This window comes from Emydura macquarii, unplaced genomic scaffold, assembly GCF_026122565.2.
Source record: "Emydura macquarii macquarii isolate MOO-44397 ecotype Brisbane River unplaced genomic scaffold, CSIRO-AGI_Emac_v2 contig_2834, whole genome shotgun sequence".
Classification (NCBI taxonomy): domain Eukaryota; kingdom Metazoa; phylum Chordata; order Testudines; family Chelidae; genus Emydura; species Emydura macquarii.
Genome location: NW_027132971.1, coordinates 3,582,890 through 3,606,369, shown reverse-complemented (window position 1 = coordinate 3,606,369; position 23,480 = coordinate 3,582,890). Strand labels below are relative to the sequence as shown.

General features: G+C 42.9%; 1 protein-coding gene and 1 long non-coding RNA gene across 2 annotated transcripts in view; one reads left to right on the top strand and one right to left on the bottom strand.

Moving 5' to 3' along the window:
• Positions 1-23,480, top strand: part of MAML3 (mastermind like transcriptional coactivator 3) — a 289,017-nt gene that overhangs the window by 192,624 nt on the left and 72,913 nt on the right. The gene's annotated exons all lie outside the window — the stretch shown is intronic.
• Positions 7,905-10,815, bottom strand: LOC137166329 (uncharacterized). Its single transcript, XR_010923651.1, has 4 exons — positions 10,704-10,815; positions 10,553-10,625; positions 9,799-9,881; positions 7,905-8,031 (listed from the first exon to the last, which is right to left on the bottom strand). It is a non-coding gene; the product is annotated as an uncharacterized lncRNA (long non-coding RNA).

The following is a 23,480-nucleotide window of genomic DNA, read 5'->3' as shown; positions in this document are numbered from 1 at the left end:
AACAGCTGTGAGGCATCAAGAGCCAGCATATTTACTTTGTTATTCATTGCCCCTAACCAGTTTCTTCGGGCTGCTCATAGCCCTTGTCCTCAGCACACCTCCTTTAGACCATTCTTAACCCCAACAGACAGACTTTTTGGCTGAGTCTACATTAGGGAATTTTAGCAAGGAGTTCCCTAGGTGTTACGACCAGTTCATCTGATCTGGCAGTAGCACCAGTAGGAGCCATAGTGTAGACAAGGCTTCAGTGGCTACCAGGGTTCTTACTAGTGCGTTAGTTAGTGGGCACCTTTCCTTCCCCCTCTCACAGTGGTCAAAAGCCTCCTTACCCCAGCTCCCCAACCTCTCCTGTGACAGATGCTCTTATTTTTCATTTGAAGTTTGCTCACTTTAAGCAGGAAGAGTGGGGTTTCTGAGCAGCACTGGAAGACTGATAGGTTGCAGCAGAAGTGTGGAGGAGGGTGTCTTCAATTTGTATTCCTACAGACACAGTGAAACTCTCTTGCCAAAGGTGTGCGTCCCTTTTTGTGAAGCTGGAATGTTGGCAATTGTGCCCTCGCTCAAAACTTCATGATCAGGCTGGATTAAAAATGCAGAACTGCTCTTTTCTGCTTGAATTGTGAGGGAAGATGCAAAATGTTCACCCAACCATTGCAGATTTAGCAAAAGGATTTTTGGAAGCACCAATGTAGTTGTTCCCAGGTTATGTGTATGCTGGTGGTGTATATGGGGAGGAGGCTACTAAGAGAAGCGCTCAAACCAAAGGAACAACACAGAATTTTTCCCTGTCTTTGCAGAGATCACTTTGGAAATGGCTTCTTAAATGGCTATTTGAAATCGTGCATGATTAATGGATGAAGTGAAAATTAGATTTATGTGTCTTTACTCTTCCTCTGACCTCTATCTTCCCTGCATGAATTAAAAATAGGACTGTGCCAAAATCCTGATCTGAACACCCTGAAGATTTGTACTGGGGCTAAGGGGAGTTTTAGAATTTTGATCCAAATTTTACAGCTGTCTGCTGTCCTCATAATGTACAGAATCAAAGCCCTGGATTCAAATACCCCTGAATTTTGCAGTATTCAAAATCTGGAACCAGTTCTAAATTGTACTGTCTCAGACCATCATTAATCTCATTTTATATCATGTTGCACTACGTACTACAGCATATACTGATTGTCCACTCTGGCCTCACACAGATATCAGTTGTGGTTCAGATAAATGCAATCATGAAGGACAACTGATTTCTTAATTAGCTGATTTGATTATGCATTACCCATTTGGGATATAAAATTATAGTTAAATTAAAACCCTTTAAGAATCCCTGATGTAGAGTTAATGGTGATGATGGAGTTTAATTACAGCTTCCACACTTAGGAGTGGAGTGGTGGATCAATATTGGACCAAAAAGACCCCGTTCCTTGCTTAAAAGAGAGTCCCAGTCCAGCTTAGGAGAGAATGAAAGAGAGACTGGCTGCAAGGAGGCGGGCAGGCTGTAGCCACTGAGACAGAGTAACCTACAGGGAAAGGACTTGGACTTGGCTGGAAGGCTGGGGCCTGACCCCATCCCCTGTTTCCTCCTTCTGCCTGGTGGGGTGAGCAGGGGAGCAACAGGACTCTGAGAATGAGCTGGGAAGGCTCTCCTCCTGCCTCCCCCCAGATGAGGCTTTGAATTGCTGAAACTGCAAGCAGAAGGCTGGGTCCAGACTCCAGACCAAAGGGAGAACAGGGACAGTAGGAAGCAGCCCAGCTGAGGCTGATCTGGAGTAGCAGCCAGAAAGAACTGAGCCTCCCCTTGCTCTCTGCCCTGGGCCAGGACTTGGTGGAGACGGAGGGTCCGTTCTCCCTCTCCTTTCCTCCTTCCTCAGCCACCTGTGAGACCCAAGAGGGTTCCAGTGGGGTGGGGAGGGTGGGGTAAGACACCCGGCCCCCTGGGTTGCCTGGTAGAGCCATCCCAAGACACAGAGAGACTGGTTTGCAGCATCACCACTAGACCTGTTGGCCCCTGAGCGAAGCCTGCTCCACCATTTCTTTCCTGTTACGCATGGGGGAGCACCATGTTCCACAAAGGCTTCCTGGGTAGCTCGGACATCCCACAATGCTGAATTCTGGAGCCAAGCATCTAGCACGCTGTGTGTGCTATCGCTATGTAAATAATCACTGCCCTAGGGTGATTTCCAGGTCAGCTGTATGTGCCCACTGCATGCCGCTTCTAACCTGACTAATGGGGGCATTCAGCATATATCATCGAAGAAAGATGGCCCCTAGACCCACACACATACAGAGAGGTACATCCACACACAAACACCTCTTTCCTACATGGAAGGAGTGCTCATCCACTTACGTGTCATACTGTCTCTATGATCCTGCCAGGCTCTGCAAAGGAGGAAGAGGGCATGGGGTGAATGGGCTGTGGGGCAGACCAGACAGGCTGGAAGGAATGTGCATCATCTTGTCACCAGCCCGACAGATCTGAGGACAGAAGTGTAATGCAACCTATATCACCCCGTTTGCCTTCTTTCTTTCTTTCTTTCTCAGAACCAGCCACTGACTGTAGGAACCCTGGCAGCATAACCTTATTGTAGAGAGGGGGTTGCTGTCAAGGAAACAGAGCTGAACCCTGAGGCAAGGGGCCTGAGCCCTGGCCTCCTACTGATATCCCAGGAGCCATAGGCATATCAGGCTCTGCAGGGGTAGCGGGTGCGCTCAACAGGCTATACTGCAGGAGACAACCAGTGTTGTGAACTCTCACAATTTTATCCTGAATGTCATGATATTGGGGTCTTGGTTAAAGTCCTAGCTCTTGGAGGCAGGTGGTCACATGAGAATCTCAGTTTTCATTTGAAAAGAGTCGCTAGCCCTCATGGTGTTGAAGAAAAGCTTGAAAACACAAAACTGAAAGGTCCAAAACCAGAAGGCAAATTGTCACACCCAGCCCTGGTAGAGCTTTTTCTGCTGAACACTCACTTGGGTGCTGTTTGTGTCACACCACACTGGAACCATGTGTTCTTAAACTGCACTGGGTTTCTGTAGTTCTCCAGCACTATTTCTCCCCTGGGCCTCGCTGGCACATTTCCTAGGCACAGGCCCTCTCCTCTGTCTGTTACCCCTTCACTGAAATGGAGCAACACAGCCCAGCTGCCCGTAGGCCCTAGGACCAGTGCTGACTATTCAGGCTTCTTGGCAGGTTAAGTACATCCGGTCCCAGAGCTCCAATCTTGTGGGAACTCTAAATTTATGTTAATTTTTTCAAGGGTATGTGAGAGGTGAAGTAAACAGACACAGACTTTGTAAGGGTTTCTAAACAAAATTATTCTTTATTTAGCACAGAAGATATACAGATTCAGACAAAATTACCTGTACACATTTCCCTGCCTCAGTTTCCTTACCACTCGGGAGTATTCTTCTGAGCTTAGGAAAGAGTCCTTTGGGGCATCCAGGAGCCCTCTCCTGAAGCTCATGGTTTCTCCTCTGAATCATGGACGCTCTCTCTAAGCTCTAAGTCAGCTTCCTTTGACTGTAGCTGGTCCCACAGTTAAACAGGTCTCCTCTGCTATGAAAGCATGCCCCTTCTCTTCCTCTCTCCTGCTTAAAGTCTCCTTCCTCTAAAAGTCTGAACTTTTGTGCCCTCTGTGAGACCTTTTTAACTTGCTTTGTCACATCTATCCATTTGTCCTGTTTGGGGATTTTTCTTTCTCCATGATACAGCAATTTCATAACAGCAGAAGTCATAAGCTGTATACAGACTCACATATTGTCTCACAAATAGAAGACAAAACAAAAAATCTCATGACTTTTTGGGGTGAGTCAAGAAAAATCACTACAAGGACCCCGGGGAGAAAGACTTCCTGTCTGCTGTTCTTCCCATGGGAAGGATTGATCAGATCCTATATTACGCTTACTGTGAGGATATATAAAATGTTTCTTTAAATCTATATCAGGAAGGAGCTGGGGAAAGTTCTAGGCAGAAGTTCTACAGTGTCGAAAGGGAGAGCAGCTTTAGAGCAGTAATACCACCCCTAAAGCTGCTCTCTCTTGTTTTCCTTATTCGAATAAAGTTCTTTATTCAGAGTTAAAAGAAAGCAACTCTGTGATTCTTTGCCATTATCACATGGCATTGACCAAAACCAGGAAGTTCAAAGTTAAGGTTATTAATTCGGTCCTTATTTTACCCGATTGTGCCGGATATTGCAGGATTCCCAACTGGTTTGTTTTGCTACACTCACCCTTATTAAAAAATACAAAACCCTACAATATTCCTTGGTAATGCTTCTAACCACTGCAGCATCACTTGTGTAAGCTGTTGTGTTCTGACCCGTTCCAGTATGATATTGTAGTACTATTTGTAGGAGGCAGGCCAAGGGAAGGGAGATAAGGCATGTCAGCGGTTTCTTTTGGTTTTATGCCAATTGGTTTCTTTTGCAACTTCACTGTTAAGAGTTTTGTATGCACATCTTGTCTTCTTTTAATGGCACATTTTATAAAAGGGAAAACTCTTAGGCTTTGTCTTCACTGCAAAAGGATGTGTTTTTACATGACAATAGCTAATTGGAGAGAGCTATCTTGCTGTAAAATCTAGGGGAGATAAGGCACTGCCGTTTTTACCTCAATTGTAGCTAGTCAAGATCTATCCGGTAGAGGTACAAACTATGCCTTGTCTCCACTGGGATTTTACAGAGAGAGAGCTGTCTTGGTATCAAAACACACTGCTTTTGCAGTGAAGACATAACCTTAGAAGGAGTTTTAAGATGCAGGCTACCATCTTATGTGCTGTTGCCTTTATAAAAGGGTTTTAGAAACTGTTTTCAAATACAGCCTGTATATAGAAAATCTTACGTAGGGATTTTTTTAAAGGCATACTATTGAAGCTGTAGTTCCTTTTGTCTATTGTGTGTAGCTGTACTTGGTGACTTTTATGGTATGAGATTAGGGGTCTACTGTATATCTAATTGGCACACCTTTGTACACAGATTTTTTTTTTACCAGCCAGACCACTAATGGCTCAAGAGAAGCTATTCTGTTCTCTTGCATCATTGCAACTGCCACTCAGACATACTTAAAGGGGTATGTGCCGCTCTTTATGCATGCATGCTTGTATCCTATTAATGCTAATAGGACTTGTGTGTGCACATGGAGAGGTGAACTCTCCCTGAGTATCCATGCTATACATCTTTCCAGGAGCTGGAAGATTACTGTTCATATAGAGTGGCAGTTGAAAACTTTTGAAAGTTACATATTTTGTTCTGCTTTTTAATGAGGGTGGAGCTGTCTATATTCAAGGGACATTAGTCCAACATTTCAATTTAAGGAACAAAGTCAGTTTTGATTTGCAGCCACTCAGAGGCATTTAATTACCCTAACTTCTAATATGTGGATTGTTTTTTGTGATCTTGTCTGTTAAAATGGCCAAACTGAATTTCAGCCCTCACAAATGTATTAACATGTATTTTCCACCAGTTTGTTGCCCATGTCTGCCTAGAAGGGTTATTAGAGCAGGGGATGGGGAATCAGGAGATGCTGAGTTCTGTTCCCTCCTCTCACAGTGGCTTGCTATGTGACTTAACTTCTTCATGCCTCTGTTTTCTCATTTGTCTGAAGATTTCCCTGTATGTCCTGTCTCTCTCTGTTAGACTATGAACCCTTGTAGGAGGGGACTGACTGATTTTTCTGTCCTGTGCTGTGCTGAGCATATTGTCAGTGCTTTACAGACAAAAAATAGTAATTGTCTGATAAAAACATAACAAAAAATTAGCTAAATTACAACAAAACCTTATTTACACAAGTATTTCAGCCCCTATGTTATGGCATTGCACTGTCTGTGTGCGAGGCTAACAGTGACACAGCTATGCATTGTCTACACGATATGCATCTTTCATTTTGTGTGGCTGTTTGGGTTCCCGGGGTAACCTAACCAGTGGTACTGTCTGTGATCTGTGATCTGGATCTGTGTGTATTCAGGATTATTTTGAAACCATGCTGATATAAGCAATGAATAGATTTGCCTCGTGCTGGACTTGGCATTCTGCAAATAAATATGTTGTTGAAACCCCTCCCCAAAATAATTAGTTGTCTGTAAGCCTGGGTGGCGTTGTACAGAGTAATTAGTTCTGTTTATTTAAAGGAACACTGGAAAGCTATTAGCAGTTGCCAGTGGACCAAGAACAACAATAACAAAAGATAAAAAAACATATGCGGTGGTTATTAGTCTCTTCATCATACTAATGGACAGCTTGTAAGAAATGTGACTTCCTATCACTGGCACCATGTAACACCCATCATATGGGGCATTGTTTCTTCCTGCTGTTGATAACTGTGACTTGTGGAGAGCAGCGATAGGGTGTTCGTTTTTATCTGCTAAGTGCACAGCGCTTGTAAAAACGACAGTGGCCTTGTTACCACTTGACATGACACTAGTTTTAGCTGTTTACATTGACACGCTACTACACTCTGTTAAAGCTGCAGCCTGGGGTCAGATTCATTAGAGTACTTCAGAAAGGATACTGATACAGCATCTGGTCTGGTTTCTTTCGCTCCTCGCTCTAAGGAAGGGGAAGGAATTAATATAACTCAATGCACAATTTTCAGTGTCTCCCCAGATTTTATTTCTGTTTGAGATAGACCAAGGCATTTGAGTGAGCAAATGAGATTCTTTATTTGTGCACATATTTTGCTGTAAGCCGAAATGGCAAAAGGGTAGGAGGACCCGTGAACCTTAACCCTTTTGGGGCCAAACAGTTTCCACTCCCACCCACAGTGTTGGCTGAATGTAGCTGCCTCACATTCCACTAACTGCTGTGAATATTCCCGAGAAAACAGCTGTCAAGGCACCGGGCAGCAGTGAATAGGTTAATGTCTTGCAGTTATCTAGTCCTATAGAATTTAATAAGAGTTAAACCAATATTTTTTAAACCTATGAAATTTAATAGACAACTGTTCATTTCTGTAGGATTTCTGAACCACCCTATAGAGACTAGCAGATAATTATTTGCCTGCTATAGAATTCTGTCATGTGGCTTATAAATTCTATAGATATGTTGTTGTTCTCTGTTTAACTATTCACATAGCCCATAAGGGATTGTGGCATGACCTGGGAAAGGGAATCAAACTTAGCTAAACTTTCGTTTTGTTTTTTTATTTTGTGGTCATCACTTAACATAAGCCATCTCAGGCCTACCCTTTGATGTTACTGTGTCTTAGACCTCCTCCTCTACTGAAGCAGAACAGTAAGAGATTATTAGCAATTCTAGGCTCCCAAGCAATGGCCCCTCTAGCAAGGGGGGAAATCCTTCCGAACCCACGATTGAGATGACAATAACCATTATGAGAGCAGCTGATCTGATAAGCTGAAACAGAGAGTGTAAATGGCATTAGGAACCCTACCATAAGCCTTGGCTCTTAGTATGTATTATTGTGTAACCATAAATCAGTTTGCAGCTGGAACTGTTCTTACAGAACAGAAGCTGCAAGTCCCAAGCCCTGTCAGGTTGATGTGAGAGGACATTGCGAACTGCAAAAGGGAAAGAGATAGGGGATTGTCTTCAGTGAGTGTTAGGAAACCTCTGGCACTAGTGCATCACTATAATCCATCTAATATTTGTCAAGGCTTCTTTGTCTAAGCTCCTGCAGGAGCTCACCTTCAGATCTCCCCTTTCTTTAAGGATATCCTGGGTAATTCAGCGGCGTAAAATAATAAACCAATTTAAAAAACAAAAAAACCCTTCTTCTTGATGACCTCACATTTGGGTAACAGATCATTTTACGTGTTGAGAGTTACCTCCTTTGCCAAGTCTTTCTTTCTGTCACTGTTACATGTACATGTCATGTGATATAAATAATACAGCTAAGAATCTGAAAACTGCAGCTTTTTGATCAGGGTCACTTTATTGCTTTCTAACTTCAAGCTGCCTTTTGTTGCTGCTTTCTGCTTCCGTTCCAAAATCCTCTACACATGGTCCTTCTGTCCTGTCAAAAAATCAGCTGTGTGCAGGAGAGCTGCATGTGTAATGGATCTGTAATCAGCACAGCCTCAACCTGGAGTGAGCAAAACACATGAGTAAGACTTTGCAACCGGATGTTAGTCATTTGCAGTGAATTTCTGTTTCCATGGGAGTTAGTGAGTGAAAGAAGACACAAGTGAGTCTTATTCATGGCTGTTGGCCCCACCCTTCTCCTGGAGTCCAGCTGCATCATGTGCAACCTTCAGTACCTGTAATTCAAACCTACCACAGGCAAAGAGAGCTAATATTTCTTTTTATTTTTTATTGCAGCCTGTACATAGTGGCGGATCTGGAGAGGAGGGGACATGTGGTGGTTATGCTTTACACATTAGAATAGTGCAGCCCCCTGGCCCAGACTTCATCATGTGGGCTCTGTAAATATGCCATGTTCTATGTTTGTGGTGAACCACAAATGCTCTTGTACTTTTGAGGAGCCAAGGGAGATGATTCTAGATCCTAAAGAACAATTCATCTCTTTCCCCCTCCCCCTATACACACATGCACCATCCCCTTGTCCCTTTTTAGGTCATTTATAATCAGCAGTCATGGAGCACTGGCCTCATTAGTGATATAGCCATTCCTTCAGTGCTTCAGAAATAATCATTTAGAAAAAATGCAGTTTTCTTCCCTTGAGAGCCCATGAGTGATGAATTTATTTCAGTCTGGCTGGCTTGGCTGGCTTGCTCAGCCTTATTTCCATATTTATTTCAACAAATGTACTGTGGGAACAACAAAATGCACACCGTGCAGCTGAACAAGATTACCTGGGTGTGGAGGGGTTAACAGAAATGATGGGCAAGAGCCATCCATTTGAAACATGGGGTTCAGTGGGAGAAAGGTTTTTTAACTGTATTTCCTTTCTGAGCCTTTATGGTGGTAAAGGTTTAGAAGCCGCGGGATTTGGAGATTGATTTATTCATAGGGCACCAATCTGAGAACAGACATTGTCCCTTGAGTGATCTCAGACACCGACCCTTCCTCCTGAAGGGACTGTCCCTTTTGTAAGGGTGGACAGGTGATTAACTTTGTATGCTAGCTAATGAGTTGGGTCTCTCCCAAGCAAGCTTTGCTAATTGTGACCAGTCGCAAGGGCTGGTGTATTGGGACCAATGTACTTACTGAATGACTCAGAGCCAGCTGACTGAAAGTCCAGCTGCATATTCACTTGGCCTCCAGGAAGTGGCAGTTTAAACTATTGTATGTCAGCCTCACCCAGGGGCTTAAATTACTGATTTTTGTATTGTCAGAACAGTTCAGTGATCACGTCTTTTGGTTTGGATGCCTGAAACACCAAGATGAGTGATTACTATGGCTAAGGGGGTTGGGAGTTTGGGCTTCTGAATTCTGTTCCAATGGTGCTACAGACTTACTGTGTGACCGCTCTGTGCCTCAGTTTACCCATCTGTAAAAGGGAAATGATTATAATTCTTAATTCCAAGCTACCCAAGGATGTGAGGTTTAATTAAATCATGTTAAACACTTTGAGACCCAAATTTCCAAAAGGATAACTTTTCTGTTTTTGTTGGTGGTGGGTGCATTTGATGCTCCCAATCCAAGGTCATGTGTACACTAAAGACCAGGATATCTAGGTCGGTCAGGGGTGTGAAGAGATCTGATCCCTAGCTGACTTAGGTCTGAGGGCAAAATCCCCTAGTGTGAATATGTTATACTAGCAAACTGTGTCCACGCTAGTAACACATTGCTAGTATAGTATACTAATATAGCTACACCAGCAAAGCACTTCCAGTGTAGAGGTGACCCACTTGTGGGCATGAATGTAAGTACATGCATCTCTTCTTACCGTTTGGGTGCAGGTGCAAATCAGGTTTTTCAGCACTAGTTGGTCCTACCAAAAGGAAGCCTGGGCCTCAGTCTGCTCAAAGCCTGTTACAAGTTCAAAGTGTTGTTATTGCTATTTGTTTTTATGTATATATATGTGTTTTCTGTGCTTTCTGTCCTGATGCATTGGTAGCCAGACACTTCTTCACACAGAGGTCTATATTTTCAAAAGCAGCCTTCAAAATTCCAGTTGTGCTAATTCACAAAGAAAACTTTGTAGTTGCTTGTAGAGCTACCTAATTTGTGCCATTGCATACAGATGGACACACATAAACTGGCTTTGTCTGTCCCAAAGTATTCTAACACAATAGATTGGGCAAACATCATCCCCTATTCTAAGAATGTTCCGTGTTCCTTGTCTGGTTTTAAAATGGATTCTTTTGCAGTTTCCCCCCTTTTTTCACTTATCTGTCTGAGGCCTGGTCTACACCTGGGTTTGTACGGATTTGCCAATATTGGGTTAGAAATCAATATAGTTAAATCAGTCCAAAACCCAGGTGCAGACTGGCCCTGAATGTTTGTACGTACCTTCAGATTCAGCTACTGCAGATGCCAAGAAACAAAAACTCCTCCTTTCTTTAAAAATAAAATGATTACTCCCCTCCTTCATACACACTATTCTCCCACAATTACACAATCAGCCTGAGAGCAAAGTTAACCTGGACTTTTGTTTACCAGGTAATAAGGGATGAAGGAGCAACAATTGTTCTGCTCACCTTTCACCATGACATAAATTAACACATGCAGTCTGGGTTCCTTGGGGCCCCGATGAGTGTCGTTTCAGGAGTACTATGGAAGAGAAATGTGAAGCTTAGCAATTATGGCATCTGTCTTGCAAATAAGAGAGACCACGCTCATGGTACTTACAGTTTTGCTGGTGGTGCTTACTTGGTCATTCTCCTTACAGCTCGTGCTCCACTCAACTACTTAAAAAAGGGCACAGACCCCATTTAAAAAAATCTTTTGTAGGTCTTTTTTTATTTGGAAAGATAGCTTGAAAAGTACCCCTTACCCTTCAAAAAGGGAAGCGGAAGAGGGGCAGATGTTGACAAGAGAAAAGGAAGTTGTTTTGGTTTTTTTTAACCTTACAACTACCAGGAATGTCAAATCTATCTGGTCCTCTTAGCCTTTGGCTGGTTGGCTGCTGGGGTTCTCACAGTGTGTGCAGAGACTGCTTGCACCTTAATTAAAGGGTTGGGAGTGCTACATCTGTAACCAAGATGTCCTTTCTTCAAAATTCACACACATCAATGAAGTTAAATAGGTGTTAGCAAAAAACCCCAAATTTAAATTAAAAGGAAAAAAGCAAGCATTTTAAACAGACTGACTAAAAATCCCTTCCCATCTCATTTCTCCAACTTTCACTCTTGGCTCTTGTGATATCGCCATTTTGCTACTTCCCCAGTCATCGTAGAAACTTCTAGACTAGACAGGAAAAATCCATTGAGGCCTTCAATATACAAAATGAGGAAGGGAAAAAAAAAGGGTTGGGGGTGAGGGGCACAATTTATTTTTTACCTTTTCAGATCAGGATTAATTCAGGATCCAGCCTCTATGCTGGGGCCTTATGTGCTGTTTCTTATCATAGAATCATAGAATCATAGAATATTAGAGTTGGAAGGGACCTCAGGAGGTCATCTAGTCCAACCCCCTGCTCAAAGCAGGACTAACCTCTGCTATATCATCCCAACCAGGGCTTTGTCAAGCCGCAGCTTAAAAACCTCTAAGGATGGAGATTCCACCACCTCCCTAGGTAACCCATTCCAGTGCTTCACCACCCTCCTAGTAAAAAACTTTTTCCTAATGTCCAACCTAGACCTCCCTCCCTGCAACTTGAGACCGTTGCTCCTTGTTCTGTCATCTGCCACCACCGAGAACAGCCTAGCCCCATCCTCCCTAGAACCCCCTTTCAGGTAGTTAAAGGCCGCTATCAAATCCCCCCTCACTCTTCTCTTTTGCAGACTAAACAAGCCCAGTTCCCTCAGCCTCTCCTCATAAGTCCTGTGCTCCAGCCCCCTAATCATTTTTGTTGCCCTCCGCTGGACTCTCTCCAACTTGTCCACATCCTTTTTGTATTGGGGGGCCCAAAACTGGACACAATATTCTAAATGCGGCCTCACCAATGCCGAATAGAGGGGAATAATCACTTCCCGTGACCTGCTAGCAATGCCCCTCCTAATGCAGCCCAATATGCCATTGGCCTTCTTGCCAACCAGGGCACACTGCTGACTCATATCCAGCTTTTTATCCACTGTTACCCCCAGGTCCTTTTCTGCAGAGCTGCTGCCCAGCTCGTCGGTCCCCAGTCTATAGCTGTGCATGGGATTCTTTCTTCCTAAGTGGAGGACTCTGCACTTTTCTTTGTTGAACCTCATTAGATTTCTTTTGGCCCAATCCTCCAGTTTGTTTAGGTCACTCTGTATCCTATCCCTACCTTGCAGGGTATCTACCACTCCCCCCTCTTATTCCCATTATATTGTGTATGCCATGGGTAGTAAATTATTTTTTATCAAGATCCAACTTTCTTGGTCAAGGTATATTTAAGGTCCAGAGAAAATAATAATAAAAAAATTATAATAAATAAAAAGATTTGGGGTCCGTTCAAAAGCATCTGACGGTCCAGATTTGGCCCTCGGTCCACCTCTTGACTACCACTGGTGTGTGCTGTAACCCACACTGAAAATGTGCACCAAAGAACTGGCCAACATATGTGTTATGGGATGAAAGGCGATGGACCCAACACCTACTTCAGAGACTAGGCTCAGGCTGATCTCATCATTAGAGTGAGAAGGAAGTTCACAGGAGAAGGGGAAGGGAAAGAGGTAATTGAGATAGCTGGCTGTTACACCTAAGTATTATTCAAGTAAATCACAGTTACTCAGAAAGGTTGGGAACTGCTGTATGGCTGCTGTTGAGTATTAATTTATTACCGATCCTTCCAATGAGCTCTTTGCAGAGTTACATACTCCTTTTTCTTTACAGAGCTCTTTTTTCTGTTAATCTTTTCTTTTGTGCATGTGAATTTAGTGCTGGTGAAAGGAGTCCTGATGCCTATATAGAATGAAGTACTCCGTTTATCCATAGACTTCAGGTACCAGCATAGGCAGAACCAGTGCAAACTTCCCCAACCAGCTTCCCCACCAGTGCATCTCAATCCTGACCTGGAGGGACTCACCTCCAGACGTGAGTGAGTAGTTCACTCTCGTTGCCCATCCGGAAAGCCTTTCTCTTTGGGACAGCCAGCAAGACTGTCAATCAATGCAGTGGGATTTGTGGTATGGATACATACGTTGTGAGTTAGTCTGAGACCATTTAATTTCCCAGAGGCTTTTCAATAGCCATCAGAGAGTAATAACTTTCAGTTACCACCAGCAAGAGCTGGTAGGAAGTAGTGGATACTTCATTACTCAAAGTCTCTAAATCAAGACTCAGGATGTCTTTCTAAATGATATATTCCAGCTCATCTAGAAGTTATGGGTTTGATTTTTTTGGTGTGTGGTATGGAGGAAGTCAGACTAGATGATTATAATGGTCCATTTTGACCTTAAAATCTGTGAAAATTTTCTATAAAAAATGAGGATTAAAAAAAATTACAAAATGTTTATAAAAAATGGGGGAGAAATGTGAACATTTTCATAAAGACCAGACCAGCTCTACTACCAATCTGGCCTGGATTCAAATATGTAGCACGCCATAGATCTCAGTCCTCTCAGCCCTGTCCCCCTAACAAACATGCTGTTGTGAAAAATGTCTACAAAAACAAAAACATGGCTGCGCACACCAGCTTCCTGATGGGTTTGTTTTAAGGCAGTTAACATAACCAGCTGCCTACAGCACTTCCCTTTTCTACAGCTGCCTCAGCATCCCATAAGTGAATATAGATTAATTGTGTTTTCCTTCCCCCATACATGACTATTTTGAATGGCTTTAACACCATAATAACAACAGGGTATGGTGTGGCCAGAGATTCAGCCGGATTAATATGCACTTCTTATCCCACACACCTGCCGCCAAATACAAGAAAAAATCCTCACTTCCTCCCCCACCCCAAGCATTCAGTGTCATGACAAATTTTCAGAGCATAGCTATTGCTGTTAGACACCATCAGATTTCAGCAGCTTTTGATGTGTAGAGGTTAACAAAAATCTCTTTCCCCCAGGTTCACTGAATGCAGGGCCGTTTTAAGACTTTCGTAGGCCCTAGGCACACTTGCCTTCGTAGGCCCCCTGACCGAAATAACTAATTTGATTTTAAGCTATTAATAAATAGTTTTTTTAAATAAAAATAAAAAATTATATATAAAAATTTTTTTCGTAGTCCCTGAAAGTTTCATAGGCCCTAGGCTCTGTGCCTATTGTACCTAATGGATAATACGGCCTTGACTGAATGTGGTTTGGGTCAGCAAAACTCAGTCACAACTACTAAGTTCCTGACTTAGTTTCCACCCAAAACTACAAGCTGTGACTTTAATAATGGGAGACCTGTGCTAGCATTTCTTAGTGCTTTTCACACAGAACAACAGCCCTGGACCTTGCTAGCGGGGCTGGTCTTCTCGACCAGCCCTGACTCCCCCACTCCTGTGCCTGCTGAGGGTGAGCCCACCTCCTATGTTGACTTTTTTTTTTTTTTAATTGGCAACGTCAGAATATGACCCTGCAACCTAAACAGCTTCAGTGGTCTATTGACCAGCATCACTCAGATTGTTTTCAAGCCTCCTTGGCCGGCACGCTTTTATAGCAGGAAGGTGGTGGGCTCTGGGGACAGAAGTGCTTTGTGAGTGGGTACACTACTGCTGTCTGTGCTAGCAGTAGGCAGAGCTGTGAGCATTTAATTCCTATAATTATAATCGCTTTCCAGTCATTACGGCCTCAGACTTCCTTGATTTCCATCCCGGGTTTGCTGAAAGGTTTGCCGTTCTTTTGGCAAAGCTGTCAGGATCAGGATTTAATCTTGGCTAAACACCATTTGTCTACACTGGCTGGTCTACACTGACCAGTCAGACACATTGTACCATATCACTCAGTTGCTCACATTCAGACATAGCCATTGAGACACGTTTGATTTTCTTGCCACTCCCTTCTTCAGACTACCAAAAATGTGGGGAGGAGAAGGGCCTGGTTTTTAGCTAAGTTTAAGTTTAAAAGCTAAGTTTAAAAAGTAAATGGTATAGAGGATAAGAGCAGTAAGGAGCAGAAAAGAAAGATTTAAATATCAGTATCAACAGGCACCCGGTAGGAATCTAAGAGTAAAGTATATTGATGCATATTTGGTGTCATTTCTGCTGGCAACACCGCATTGCCTAGTCAGAAAGCAATGAAAGGAACTGAAGAATCCCAAGTTAGAACTGGCACCAGAGCCCTGTTGCAAAATGTCAGCCCTTTGTTAGGGCCTTTATGCCAGTGGCTCTGTCTCTCTTGTCGGTTACTGACTCTCTGGTGCTGAACTGGTAGGAGAAGCATCACATGTTTTCTTGGTGCGTCTCTTCTCCCTTTCCTTCCATTCTCCTTTCCCCACCCCCTTCCTACTATCCTGCACTCCTTGTACTCCCCACTCCCCAAATCGAACATGTACAGATTTTACGGTTCACTGGAGAATAAGTGGCTGTCATTTCACAGACGGGCCAGGATGTAATTAGCCACAATGCATCGGAGTAATGGAACAGATGTCTCTTTGTAAACTGAGTTTGCTGTTGCACACTCTGTGTGTGTGACCTGCTGACTGCTCCAGGCTATTCCTCCCCCCCCTTCTCTGTTTCTGAGCCAAGGGCTTAGCTAACGTGAAGTGTTTGTATGTTGCTGTTTTGTTTTTCTCTCTCTTTCTCTCACTTGTCTCTTGCTGTAAAGCCACTGATTACGTGACAGAACGTTAGCAAGCTGAACCTGCGTTTATCGATGGAGTCATTCAAAACAGAAAAGGTGATACCCCCTCTTGTAAGATAATGGGCAGTTTCAAGTTGCACTTATTACCCAATGATAATACCCCAGTAAAATCATAAATTACTGTTATGATGCCTGGGCTTTTTTTTTTAAACTGAAAATAAAATAGCTATATTCTCCCTTAGCCCTCAAATTAGTATTTAAATTTAAATAGGAGATGGGCTATTGGACTGATTACAATGTGATGACACACAAAAGCTACCAACAAAACAGACGGTGATAGATGCTTGCCTGGCTCAACCAGAAGCCCAAATCCAAATACCCTTGAACTTTGGGGAGGGCTTGAAATCCAGAACTGAGCCCCCAATTTTAATCGTGTTGCACAGGTCCATCTCTGTTATGTGACACAGACTTCGTACCGCTGGCTCTTCTTGCCTGTTAATTTGTTTTTGTTTTTTTTTAAATTGAGCCACATTTTCAGTCTCTGTTATTTGCATGGTTTTTCTTCTCTAGTTACTCGCAGTGTCTCTGCAGCTCCCGGACTCTGTAGAATTTATTTCTTGGTAGCTCTTAAGGTGTGTTGGCTGTGTCACATAATTACGCTGCAGTTACATCTTAAAATTTCCTGCTGGTGCCACCACTTGTGCAGTGCCACTAATGGTAGCAACTGTGAGAATGCTTCGCTGGCTGCTGGCATTTTAACAACCTTGCCATCTAATGCTGCTCCAAACACATCTAAATGAAAGAGTGATTCTAATGCTAGTTGTTGTTTTCTTGTATACATTTGATCTCTTACTATTGCTATCACTGGTGGACTGGCTGCTCAGGTACTAATGGTGGGAAATGGTAAGAAAAAATATTTGTTGTAAACAAGGCTTTAAGGTTATTTTCACTCTACAAGTGTGTGTCCAAGGCGCACACAGTCAAATTATTTGTACAGGCACTCTGTGAGCGTGTGTGCATATTTAAGCTTTTTCGCACACAAACTTTATAAGGGGCTAAATCCTGGTCCAAGTGCAATCAATGGCAAAATACCCATTGGTCTGACTGGGACCAGGGTTTGGCCAAAGGGCCTATCTCTAGCGTGCACAACTTGTTGAGAATTAGAAGCAATGGCCTTCATGTAATTACGACACTAAGCAGCAGGGTTCCTATAAGGGGAGGTGCATGTTGCTATCTCAAGAGCTGAAGCGATACAGGGGCTAAGGGCAGGTAAGAGAGCTGCAAGTATTACAAGGTTGGGTTACATTGCAGTATTAATACATTGATTACATTAAACTAGATAAAGTGTGAGAAAATGTAGCATTTTATTGTATCTTGGGAGAATTCTCTCTAGCTCAGAACACTCAGACCAGGGCCCAGCTGTCTGCAGAGGCCATCGGCCTCTTACCTTCTTCTGTCTTCCAGCCACAGTGACTAATAGGATATTTTAGACTGTGTAAATATTTGTCTCTTTTCTAGTGCTTCGTATACACTGCATGAATACAGCACCTATAATTAAAGATTATTTAGAGCTAGTAATCCAGAGATGGTTGTCCTCCTTGGGACTTTCTCTGGGTACAATCGATTTATCTTCCTTACCACATATATGCAAAGATGTGTTCACATGTGCATTCCTTGCACTGGGCTGCATGCAGTCCCCATGCTTGCATGGATGTTGGTTTGATGCTGGCAAACCAGGTGCCAGCTCTTGCCAAGGCTTTAGGATTCAGCCGAGCACAGACAAATTCATTGCTGGAAACCAGTCTATTTCACCTGTGTATTAGTATGTTTAAGATGGGTATTGGACTTATAACAATATGTTTAGTGTTTAGATTTTATGAAATGTTCATAAATTGCTGCATGCATTAATCTCACTTATAATACCTTTATCACATGCTAGAAGGTAATATTTAAGTTTTTGTTTTATAACTGTAAAAAATGTTTGCCCTGAAACTGTCAACCCATCAGAAGGGATCGTCTCTTGCTCATCAGGAAGGACTATCAAAATGAAATGGGCCACTGTGGGACATCATGATACAAAGACTTTGCTAATTGCCTCTGCACAGGCTATGTGCAAAAGGGTTCCTCCCATCAGCTTGAATTCTGTAAGAAGGAAATAAAGATAGTGAACAAGATAAATTTTCCTCTCTTTTGCTCTTTGGCCTCTCACAGGGCTGGAGCTACAAAACAGAAGCAGAGATCCCCAGGGTCAGCCTGGGTTAGCCTTAAAAGACATTCAGTGCCAACAGATTGCTACAACTCTGTCGCCTTTTGGAAGCATAAACTGTAACTCATTAGTGTATATATTTTTCCTCTTTAACTCTCTCATTTCTTTTTCCTAGTTAACAAATCCTTAGTTAATTTACTATAGGATTGGCTACAAGCATTGTTCTTGGTGTGAGATCTGAGGTACAAATTGACCTGGTGTAAGTGACTGGTCTCTTAGGACTGGAAGCAACCTGAATCTTTTGTGACCAACTAACACTAAATCCAGTTTGCCAGGGTGGCAAGATAGACTGGAATGTCCAAGGGGACTGTCTGTGACTCCATGGTAAGACTGATGTAGTGCTTCAGGAATTCACGTGTGTTACTTGTTTGGTGAAATCTAATTAGAGAACATACAATCAGTTTGGGGTGTCCGCCCTGCTTTTTGACAGTCTGACCTGAGGTTGGCTTACTCAGTTGTGAACCACGCCAGACAGCGTGACAGTTGGCGTGCATAGATACCGCATGCTTGCATGTACCCATCCCCAGAGTGCAATTTGCCTTTTCAACAGCCTTTGCATCTAGGAGGATACAAGCATACATTTTTCTCAGTACTCAGACAATTCAAGGAGTTTCTGACAGTTCTGAAGAGTTTCAAGGTGGCAACAAGTTTTACAAGCCCAGTACTGAACAGACTTGTGTACCAAAGACTATGTTGTTATAAAAAATTGAAAGCAGCCTGTGATGCAAGAATATCCATGGGTCTCTGTAAAAATCTATTACAGTTTTGGTCACAGAAGGGGGACAGCAACCTCCCCCTTTTCTCTCTAAAATTCGGTTGGTGAAGGTACTTTGTGAAGAAGGAAATATTGGGCTTTGACACTGTTTATAGCACTAATTAATTATGATGCTGGATTGCAAATGGCATAACAAAAAGGAATGCTCTGCAAGGAACAATTCATCCAGGTTATTGCCACCATCTTTGTTGTGATCTCCAGGCATTTAGATTGCTCTGTATTTTAGAGTTACATGTCACAACAGTGGTTTAAATCTTTCCATTTTTGTGTGTAGTGCTAAAGAAAGTGGGAGACTACTTCTTTCGTATGGCATTTGAAAAACAATGGGCTGGGATTACAATTGAATTTTGAAATTCGAAGCCATTTGAATGCTTCTGCGATAGCTAGGTGACTCCCTCTTGTGCCATCATTACAAGTGTGAAGGGGCAGTTGTGTGATGTGTCACATGGTTTATAGCTCATGACAGTCATAATTCGGTGACTCTGATTTTCCATTTGTAGAGGATATCCACACCTTCCGCGCATTGTCCAAACGTGGTTAAGTGAACTCCACTGCCTACCAGGAAGGCAGAAACCCAGGACTTTTTTTGCTGGAACTTCAATCAGATCTTTGTTTGGGCCATCACAGTGCTAGCTAGCATCCTTGCTGTTGGCCTGATGCGTTGACACGTGGATCCAGAAATACTTCCTGGCTTTGAGTCAGGAGTGTGGCAGTAAATTGGGGTCCTGGTGTATTGGCAGGTCTGGAACAGTGAGGATCTTGTTAAAGGCATACCAGATAAGTCCACTTTCAGCAGTATTTTAACCTTATGATTATTGAAGTGGAAGGCAGAGAAGAGTGTTTTCGAAGCAGTGGGTTTTAGTCTCCAAGCTTTGAAATACATCTCAAATGTCCAGAGGTCATTGTTCATGATTTTTTCAATGGCCTTCAGAGAGGACGCTTGTGTTGCTAGCACAATGTCGTCTGCATAGATGAATTTACAGGATGATGTGACAAGAATGTTGCTGGTATGGAGAATGAACAGTGCAGGTGCTAAAACAGATCATTGTGGGAGGCCATTGTTCAATCTCCGTGATTTGCTGGCAGATTGACCAAGGTGTACGGTGAATCTCAGCATCACGTAGTGAGTATGATGGTTGATTGACATGGGAAAGCTAATGATGACTTCAGCAGGAGATCTTTGCACCATACAGTATCATATGCAGAAGAAAGGTCAATGAATGCTGCTGCTGTTTTTAATTTTTTCTTGTATCCAGATTCTATGTAGCTGGTTAAGGCCAGCACCTGGTCACAGCACTTGCGACTGGTTCTAATTCCAGTCTGCTCTTTGGGGATCAGTTGCTCCAGTGTCGGCTGTAACCTTTAAAGTAGGAGCCGCTCCCACAGTTTATAGCAACTGCTAACGAGGAGGGTGGGCCAGTGGCCTCTTTTCCGGGCTTCAAAATGGCTACGATCTTGGCTGTCTTCTACTCTTATGCCAGAAGACTGGATTTTGCTGAAGAAGTCTGCCAGCCCCCTTCTTGCCTTCAGACCAAGGGTCTTCAGGAATTCTGGATACATTCTGTCCATTCCTGTCACTTTCCCAGACTTTGTGTTGGAGAGACCTTTGTCCACTTCATCTTCTGTGTAAGGGGCAGAAAGTGGTGAAACAACTGGCGCTGGTTTAGTGTACGGTAAAGTTGTTGGTGGACTTGCCGCCTCATATTTGTATCCATCGGTACATATGAGTTGGCAATTAACTGTGTGGCGATGGGATCTGCACTTACGTGAGGTGGTTTGTAGGCTGCTGGAATCGCATTGCCTAAATGACAAGGGAGCTTCCAGACTTTGCGGCTTGACCTCGTGAAGTCAAGCGCCATCACGGTTTTACGCCACCTTTTTCTTCTTGCTGAGTTCAAAGAGTGAAGCAGTGCCATTGCGATTTCAGGGCTTTTGTCAGCTTGATATCACAGGAAGAGTACCTCTCTCTCTTCTGTCCAGCACAAAATATATGCTTTTCTGAAGTCCTGTGCTATGCATGATTTGGCAGCCAATATTAGTTGGCCTAGAAAGTGATGATAAAGAGCTGGATATGGTGTAATCTGTTTATTGAGCCCTCTATGATCACCTCACAGCAGGACCAGTCAGCAGACTGTAGATTCCAGTGCAGTTTCAGGTGTTTCAGAATGAGTGGAACTTGTAGGCCTATGCAAATCAGGACTGAGTGGTGTTGGCTGTTGGGAAAGTCATTGAGAACTGACCTCATGGATGGTATTAACTAGCCGCTGATGTCGCGTGACACAAAACAAAGGTCAAGAGTGTAGCACTTCCTCCATTGGTGTGACCTGAACATTCCATAGACTTTGGCATCGTAGAGGAGGTGCTGGTCTTTGGTGAAAGCCCAGGATGTCAGCTGTACTCCAATATGGTCATTCTTGTTATAACCCCACAGGCTGTGGTGGCTACTGAAATTGCTGACATGGATGGTAGGATGGCTTGGTGTTGGTAATGCTGAATGTGGCCATTTCATTGATGGTGGCCAGTACATGTTTATGACTGTCAGATTGCTGATCTTGATGGTGACTGGGTAAGGGTTTGTGATAGAAGTGACCTGGATGGAATCCTTAAGGTCATGTTTTATGAATATCATGAGTCCATATTTAAGGTGATGGCTTGCATATACAAGGAAATACCCATTTACCTTCATTCTACAGGTGTGTTTCTTGTAGCTCAAGGACATCGGTGTTTTGAGTCCTCAGGATTGTTGCAGTGTAATCACACTTAGCTTTGGATAGGCCCTCGATGTTGAGCTGCACAATTTGCAGTGATGGGCCTATTTAAAGGAAAGTTTAGCCCTGACATGGGCCCTTATAGCCATTGCTTTTTTGGCCGGGAGGTCCTTTAAGGATATTCAATCACCAGTTTGATCACATTCATTGTATTTTCACATGTAACAGAGGAGACCATATAAAGGTTGTCATCTCCTCTTAATAGCACTAGTTCAAGCCAGACATAACACAGGCAGATGCTACAATAGCTTCTCCCACACCATTTCCCAGTGGACTTGGGTTCCTGAGTTAGGACACCCTCCGTCTGTCCTATGCCTACATTTTTCCGAAAGAATGCCGGTCATTGCTGTGACAAGTTCCATAATGTTTTTTGTGATGGGGGCAAAGGGATACTAGAATAAAGCAACCATTTCACTTGTGGTATGAACAGGATTCGAACTGTGGTCTCCAGAAGTAAAAATCTTGTGCATTTCCTCAAAATGGTACAGTACCTTGCTGTATTATACCACCTTTTTTTTTTTGTTTCATTGTTATTTTTGGTTTACTGCTTATTTCTGTGTAGAAAATAGAGAACAAAATTTTGTGACATAAGACTACAGCCCAATTTTGATTCTTACTTCCAATAGGTCTGGAAACAGGATTTAGTGTGGGAGGGTCACTCTAGCTGTGGCGATGTTGACGTCTGTGGGCAGAGTTCCATCAGGTGGTGTCTGGGTTGGTTCACCACAAGCCTCATTTCAATCCGTGAGGACTTTGCTGCGGTCCTTACCTTCCTGATAGTCTTTATCCAGAACTTTTTCGCTTTGAGAGTTTTGGTAGATTCTGATTTCCTTACACTGGTGCCAACTTCCATGAAGTGACTTTACATCTATTTGATATCAGAGTTTGTTAGTTCTTAATTACCATCTATTGACACTTTTTAAAAAATGCACCCCATCTTTCTTGTTTTTTGTTCAGTGTTGTAGCCCATAAATTCAGTGTCTATTAGCATATGTCCATTTAGTTTTTTTTTTTTTTTTTTAGTTCCTGCCCTTCAAGAGGCAGGACTTGTTTGTTAAATACCAGCAAATACAATTAAGTCTTCCAAACAGGTGCTAGCTAAGTAGATCAACTGAGATTTGCCTTTACTTTTTCTCAGAAGACACAAAGTAATACAGCAAATGCAAGATCATTCATTCCTAGTGTTAGGGAGCATGAGGGAATTTCTATTTCATTCTAAATAAAGGCATCTTCTGGCAGCTTAAACTAAAAGTGGCTTGTCTGTCCTTTAACAGCAGGCAATTATGTGACACTCAGGGAGACTATATAGCAGGCAGGACTTACAACAAAACAGTATACTCAATAAAGTTTTTAAAGTATATTCAGTTTGTGACAAGCATTCAACTCTTTTACAATAATAATTACAATGGTCCTAATCCTGCAGTCCTCACTCAGTTTTTACTTAGTCCTTACACAGGCAAAACGACCATTGACTCAATGGAATCAGGATGGAGCAGAAACAAAGTGAGGCTGGCTTGATTAGGACCATTGATAATGCTTTGCAATTAAAATGAATAGCACTTGATAGCAAAGAATCTCAGAGTTCTTTACAAACAATTATTAATTAAGCCTCACAACATCTCTGTGAGGCACATTTTATATACAGCCGTTAGTATATATTTGAATATACACTTCTACAGCTAGGTAAACTGGGGCACAGAGCAATTAAAAACATAATTCTGATCCCAGTCAGGTTCAGTGGCCCCTTGTTCCAGGTGTTGTACAAAAAGAGTTAGGGCAGGTCTACAGTGCGTCTGCACCGCCGTAGCGCTTTAGTGAAGATGCCACTACTCCAATGGGAGAGCTTCTCTCGTTAGCGTAGTTAATCCGCCTCCGTGAGAGACGGTTGCTATGTTGACAGGAGAAGCTCTCCCACAACATAGCATTGCCTACGTGGGGGGTTAGGTCAGTATAACTGCATTGCTCGGGGGTGTCGGTTTTTCACACCCCTAAGTAACGTAGTTATACTGATGTAAG